The sequence below is a fragment of the Rattus norvegicus genome, chromosome 6, assembly GCF_021556685.1.
Source record: "Rattus norvegicus strain SHRSP/BbbUtx chromosome 6, alternate assembly SHRSP_T2T, whole genome shotgun sequence".
Classification (NCBI taxonomy): Eukaryota; Metazoa; Chordata; class Mammalia; order Rodentia; family Muridae; genus Rattus; species Rattus norvegicus.
In genome coordinates this window covers 105,789,125-105,796,489 of record NC_141539.1, presented here as the reverse complement: position 1 = coordinate 105,796,489, position 7,365 = coordinate 105,789,125, and the positions used below count along the sequence as shown (strand labels likewise).

Sequence of the window (7,365 nt, the reverse complement as noted above, 5' to 3'; positions counted from 1 at the left end):
GTTCCATCCATGCTTTCAGAACCAGTGTTAGGGTTTTGAAGAGTAGTCAGTGCTCTTAACCCCTGAGCCATCTCTCCAGCCCTGTATCTCTTGTCCACAGTATCAAAGGTCTCAGAGGCAAGCCAGTGGCAAGAACCCACAAAGCCGTTGCGGAGAGAGAAAGAGGCCGGGTTAGGGTTGGCAGTGGCCAATCCCAGAACTCAGCATTGTGGTGGAAGAAGAAAGGCAGGAAGGGCTGGTGGCATTGGCTGTAGTCTGGGCATGAGGTGGTGGTGATTGTAAAACTACAGGCAGCCCTGTAAGCTAGAGGCCCCTCGGGACATTGGAGACATTTTCCTTTTGGTCAGTCAGGAGGTACCAAGCAGGCAAGAAAAGTAGGTATTTCTGATCTTATACATGGCTGCAGAGAAAGTGTAGATTTGATCTGGCCATTGATTCCTCTTACATTATCCCCAAAAGTCACATGATATAAGTGGACCACTGGTGTGGATGGTCCCTTACCTTCAGGGACAGTGGGAATAATATTGGGAAGAAGTGGATTCACTTCTCATGGACTCATGGTGTATCCAGGTATAGTAGATGGGGATCCCAGGAAGAAATAATACCTGCTAAAGGGGAGAAGCAGATAGAATTGCTCAGCTGTTTCCCTACATCCGGGGCAAGGCTGCTCCTGTGGGCTCTATTGTGGGCTAGAGCATAACTTAAGAGGAGGTTTCAAAACCTTTATGCCTACAGGTGGCATCCACCGTGACTTAGACATAACGGGTAACTCTGCTTCTAATGTGGTAGAGGAAACTGTAGATTCTGAGGGGTGAGCAATGTTCCTGAAGGAAATGATAAAATGGCAGCTACAGTTGCTGGGTGCTATCATACTGTGTAACTGGAGGGGATTTTTGATTTTGCTTTGTATGTTCATATACTATTCTGGAAGTTTGGAGTGAAAGCTGAAAACTCAAAGTTCACTCAATTCTCTTCTGCTAGAAAAGATGACAGACTTGACACTATGCACGTAGAGTTTGTGACTAGAATTTGAAATGCTTGGAAAGAAAGAGCCAGGAGGAGAACAAGGTTCAGGCTTGGTGAATGAGACTGGTAATGTACCCATGATGAAAAGGGGAAAGAAATAGACTGGAAGGGAAACTGCTGCCCTGCCCTGCTCCCCGTGCTTTCACTACCAGGTGCCCAAATGCCTCAGGGAGACAAGGGGCTGGGAAGAGCGGGAGGTAGCACAGGCACAAAAGGGTGATGTGTGAGTGCACTCCCACAAGATTGTCTTAGGCCTGCAGAAATGCATGCATCCTTCCCAGCGTCTCTGCACCATGTGCCTGCTACTGACGCTATTCCTGACAGTGAGCTGACCTGGCGACTGATAGAAATGCTAGATTTTGAAGAATTTAAAAAATCCACTATTTAATATCATTACCATAATTGTTAGGAATGAGTAACAACTCCAGAGGTATCAACTTTTTAATATAAAGCACGTTTATTATAGAACATTAGAAAAAGATCCAGGTGACTGTTTAAAATACACAAACCCCACACTTCTACTCATGAAGAAGGCCTATGAGCATGCGAATACTCTGGGCTGAGAGCCATGTCTGTTCCTGGTCAATCACTTCTGAAAAGTTCTCAAATATTGAAATTCAAAGTGAATGATTTGCCTTGACATGATTCAAAAAGTAAAATATAAATGTAAGGGCAGTAAAACCAAGGCAAGAATTAGTTTACAATACTCATTCCTGGAGAGTAACTGAGAGCATGTGTAGGTTTGTGCCCTGTCTGTGTGTATATTCACACAGAATCAGGCCAAAAGTCTAGGGAGCAGCGTATACCCACATATGTGAAGCCCCCGATTGCCGCCAAAAGGATGTAGAACGTCCATCATCCTTCTGTCTCAAGAACAGCACATTTCCAACCCTAGGCATCCCTTAGAAGGGACCAGTACCGAGGACAGGAGGGTGAGTTCAGACCATGCTGCTCTCACAGCATCCACTGGATTACAGCCGTCCATATTAGTCTTCGGGCTTTAAGAACATCTTCTTAATTTTAATGGCTTTTATATTTCCATTTTCATCTTCTTCATCATTGGCTTCCTATTCTTGGCAAACATTTACCCAATCGTTCCCTCCAAACTCTCATGTCTTCTTGCCATTTCTTCTTTCGACATTCCAATGTCTAGTATTTCCTCCTCTTCTGACCCTGCCACTCTGTTCCTGGAATTCATCAGAAGCATTACTTTCTCAACTTCAGGATTAAAGCCTCTGAATGGCATCCTTCCGTAGAGAATATCTTCACACAGGGAGAAGCTCTGCTCTTCTATGATGAAGCTCTCCTTCTCCTTCAACTCTGGCAAATCCAGGTACCAGTGCTCATCCCTGATCATCTTCCGTTCCTCCTCTTCCAGCTGTTTGGTTTTTCGAGTCCAGGCCCCTCTGCATGAACTTCATGCGCAGCAGGTTTTGGATAACTTAGTCTTCCGCTCCGATGCCATATTGGAAACATTTTCAGAGGCTTCCCACTGCACCGCACTTGCACAGGGTCAAGAGCAGAGCGAGATGTTGTGTTCGGTGCTAACTTTTTATACTGATGTAAACAAGATGGGGATGGCAGGTTGTAAGTCAGATAAAATAAGCATGGTGGTCAAACGTCCACATCAATTCAGAAGTCAGAATTGTATGCTATCCTTATGATATTGGAATATCCTGAAGCTCTTAACGTAATTATTGATTCATTGAATGCCTATAGAGACTGCTGAATTTGTCCCTGATAACTCTGAATTAACATTGTTTATTCAAATGCAACAGGCCATCAAGATTAGAAATTATCCATTACATATTATACATGTTTGGTTTTTTTTGTTTGTTTGTTTTTTTTTAAAAGTTTATTGGTGATGACTCAGAAAAGGGTGTGGGTTGGGAAGGCTGAAGTGCGGGCTACGTGGTACCCCCTCATCTTCCTGCTGCATCTGGGCCATCAGCTGCTGTCGCTCAGTGGCCTGGCGCATGCGCACCATGACCAGACTCTCATAGTCCCTTTCTGAGGACACTGAGCCCTTCCACAGTCCTGGGGGACTGGGATCACCATGCCCTGGGGCTGTCCCTCCAACCAGGAAACCTTCAGAGGGTTGTCAGCCAGGCCCACTTCATTTCTGTCGGTCAACTCCGCAGCTCTGACAGTTGCAATCTCCACTATGACATTGCCTGGCTTCCTTCCGGAAACTACCAAGTTGAGAACCTCCCCATACTTATGTAAAAGCCTCATGAGGACATCTCTGGAGTAGCCCCCTTGGGACTCATCCTCCTTCTTGCATGTCCACTTAAGCTTTACTTTGGGGGTTCCTTTGCCTTCTCTATTTTCTGTTCTTCCTCTCAGCCTCTGTTCTCGGTCCTGGCGGGTCTGCTTCTGGATCAGCCATTGCTGCTCTTCCAACTGACGGGAACCCTCTTCTTGTAATCGAGCAATCTCCTGCTCTAGTGTGGTGATGCTCCTGCTCTCCTCCTCTTCCTCAGTACTCTGGGCTTGGGCCTGCTGCTCCCTGGCCTCCAGGTCAAGCTTCAGTTTCTTCCTGTTCTCCTCAAGTCTCTGGGTCGTCTCTGCGGCCCGCTTCCTGACTGTCCTCTCCTTGTCATATGCAGCCCTGGCTGCATCATCAGTCAGTACCTCCAAGGCCTGGGACAGCTGGTGGAAGAGTTCAGCTGCTCTGGGGTTATCTGGATTTTTGTCTGGGTGGCAGGGGAGTGCTTTTTGTCTATAGGCCTTCTTCTCTTTGTCTCTTGCCTTCTCTTCGACTCCCAGCAGCAGGTAGAGAAACATCTGTAAGACCTCTTTGGTCACTGCCATGATTCTGAAAGAATAAAGATTTTAAAGTATCCCCCACTGACCCTGCTATGAGGACAAGTTTACCTCACAGCAAAAAACATGTTTTGGGGATGTAGCCCGGCTACACAAAATTATCTGGCCTCAATAAGGCCTGACTCAACATTCCTGACAAAAAAGAGAATTAGGGTCAACTTGCCTCAGAAGCAGGGTGGCCTAGAGTTGAACTGAGCCCAACTTACAAACCAATGAAATTGCTTTCTGTGACTGTTGCCAACTACCTATGTAATTTTCCCTGTAAATACCTTCCTCTACTTGGGCTAGAGGTCGACTCCTCTGTCTCCTGTGTGAGATACGTGTCATCTCCAGAGCTCTGGTTCCTCAAATACACCTCTTGTTTATTACATCAAGACTCGTTTCTCATGAGTTCTTGGGGGGTTGCGTCATCTTGAGATTTGAGTGGGGGTCTTCCCCACCCTGGTAGTCTTTCATTTAGGAGCTCGTCCGGGATCTCGCAACCACCCACAACTCCAAAGACCTTCTTGGAGGTAAGGGGGTCCCCAATTGTGTCTGAATGTGCAGCTGCTGTCTGTGTCTGTCTCTGTTCTGGTTCTGGTTAGTACCTGAAAAGAGCTCTGGTTTTGCAGCCACTTTCCGGAGCTGTAAAGCTCAGAAGCTGTGGTCGACAGACATGTCGGGAGGATGACAAGCTGCACCCTGACGGATGCTTCAGGGCAACAGGAGAGCCAGGGACGCCTGGTGGTCTCCTATTGGGTAGAAGAGGATAGTGTGTTCCTCTTGGAAGAGAAACTTCAAAGACCTCTTCGTCTGAAACTGCTTTTGGCTGATGCCTGTGGACTAGGCACAGCAGTTGTTGTCTGGATATTGTGGTTTCTTTGTGTTGTCTGTTGTTTGTCTGTTTAGTGTTTTTTTTTTTGTGATGATAGGACAGACAGTAATGACTCCCGTAAGCCTGATGTTAGATCATTGGACAAGTTAGGGACAGAGCACATAATATGTCAGTTGAAGTTAAGAAGGGAAAGTGGCAGACTTTGTGCACCTCTGAGTGGCCAACTTTCAGTGTGGGCTGGCCCCCTGAGGGCTCTTTTGACATGACTATGATTCTTTATGTTAAAGCTATTGTTTTTCAGGAAAAACTGGGAGCACACCCGGACCAGCAATCTTACATTTAGGTCTGGCAAAACCTGGTTCAAAATCCTCAGTACCCTCTGCTCCTCCTAAGATCTATCCTGAGGTGGGGGAGCCTCCTGAATGGCCAGCTCCGTCCCCCGTATTTATGCCCCATTTCCTCCCCAGCAGCCTTCTGACTTCTTCTCCACAGGAAGAAGAATCAGGGAGTGGGTGTCCGGCTACAGGTACCCGAAGCTGCAGGGCTCAGAGCCCCACAGAGCATGACTCCACAGTAGCCATACCTTTGGGCACTTATGGTTTCCAACCTCTTGAATCCTCTGCCCCTCTAGAGGTCCGGCGTAGGGCACGGGAAGTTGGTGAGCACTCACCCCTGACTCCTCTACTGGCCCAATTCTTGTTTTTCCCTTGCGGGCTTCCAGACCTCCCCCTGGTCCAGGCAATGGGATGCAGCCCCTTCCGTATTGGACTTTCTCCTCCTCTGATCTTTATAACTGGAAACTTAATCACAGAACTGTTTACTTTGTTCGTCAAAGAGTTTCACTTGGTCCTCTTGGTGCTTAACTTAGAAGTTAAAAATAATTTGCTTGAGAAAAATGGTTTTCTGCCAGGGAGTTTTATCTTTCTCTCTTGAGCCTCCTTCCCAAGGGGAGATGCCCCTCCCTTTGCTCCCCTTGTCCAGTCTAGCTGCTGTTAACAGTTGTGTATGAAGGACTCCAGGTTAGGGAGTGACCCTGTCTGAAGCAGGAATTATCAGAACCAGAAAGTTTTACCTTAGGTCCTGAAGAAAAATTCTCCCTGTTGCTTAAACATTCACAGCTTCTAAGGAAGGGACAGCTCAGAGTAGGGAAGTGTGGGGCTGAGGGTGGCAGGTGCATGGGCAAGCAAGCTGCAGGCTGTGCATGGGCAGGGGCCTGAGTCAGCGGGGGGTGGGGGGAAAGAGTTTCAAGGTTAAGGGTCAGTTGGCCAGGGCTGATGCTTTGACAACAAAAAGAGTGCATTAAGAGAACTTTCTTTGAGAGAGCCTGCCTGCCTTCCCTTATCCACTGGCCCTATTCTAAGAGAATGGTCTGTCTACATGGACAGTGTCTTTGTTCCTAACCCCTCATCAGCAAGTTCCTGCCCCTGTGGTCAAAATGCCCCAGGCTGGGAGGCAGGGAAGCCCCTAAAATAGTTTCAGAAAGAATCTACAACTAACTGTGAAGAACTTTGTTTTGCCCGTCAAAATTTAGAATTCAGGCTTTGGCTGTGGCCAAGGTCAGGATTAATCTTTTCTTTTCCATGGGCCTTTAACCCAGTGCGACAGTTTGGTAAAGGGCTGCTACTGAGGTCCTGAAAGTCCCAGGTGAACCGGTTACAATTCTTATGTCAGCCACTTGGCATCTAACACCCAGGTCCTAACCATCTCTCCATCCTTTTGTTATTACTAGAAGCCTAGTGTCATTTGGAGGCTGGTTCTCTTGAGAGGTAAAGCCACGAAGCTGACACTGAAGAGAGACTCCTTGAGGAAAACTCTAAGTCCAGAGAGATAGTCGGTAACATATCAGTTGCCTCTCTGCTCGCCTTTCTGCTTCACAGACACGAAGCTTGTGCTTATTTTTACAACGGCCTGTTTGTCCCCAAAAGGCCTCCTGGTTTAGCTGTGTGACTAAATGCTATTTGTCCTCTTCAGTGGACCTCTATTCTCTAGATTCTCCTCTTGTTTTCTCACCATCCCACATGAGATGCTTATTAGTAACTGTTATAGATCTTCTTTACCACCGAGGAAAGACAGAATTCTACTAGAGGCCAGAAAATAAATGTTCCAGACATGGATGGAAGACCCTCACTCCTGACTGACTTCAATACCCCTGAAGGTAGGGAGTGCTCCAGGTCTAACGCCAGGCTCCAAGGGTGGGTCCCCGAGGGGCTGGAAAGCGCCCCACCAATCTGGCTAAGCTGAGAAAAAGATATAAAGAAAAAGTTACAGAAATTTGAAGAGTTAAGCTAAGTTGCTGAGAGTTAGTGTAAGTGCAGAGAAAGGAAAGTTAAAGTGTGGTTCAGGGTATGTGCACATAAGTGGACAGCAGAGAGACTGAGGAAGAGAAAGAGGAAGAAAGGTAAAACGAGCAGGAAGCTAGGGAAGAAAAGAGACAAAAAGAAGAGGAAGTTAGAGAGCTAAAGAGAGATAAAAGACAAGAGAGGAACATATACTGGCCACAGTAGTTAGGGAACCTAGGAAGACAGTTCTGGCAACAGAAGAGAATTCCTGGCTAAAAGTCAGTGTGCCAATGCAAAGAAAAAGGACACTGGGTCAGGGACTGCCCCAGGAAAAACCAGAGGGGCCTTTCCAGCAGCCCGGAAGGCAAGCCTCTTGGTCCTAGAGTGCTGACTATGCACAAAGACAGAAGGGAAGCCCGC

The 7,365-nt window shown here is 47.1% G+C and overlaps 2 pseudogenes; both read right to left on the bottom strand.

Annotated features, from left to right (window-relative positions):
* Positions 1–2,012: 2,012 nt before the first annotated feature.
* On the bottom strand, positions 2,013–2,491 carry LOC134479413 (M-phase phosphoprotein 6-like; annotated as a pseudogene).
* Positions 2,492–2,836: 345 nt separating this feature from the next.
* Positions 2,837–3,850, bottom strand: LOC134479412 (dnaJ homolog subfamily C member 17-like; annotated as a pseudogene).
* Between the last annotated feature and the right edge of the window lie 3,515 nt (positions 3,851–7,365).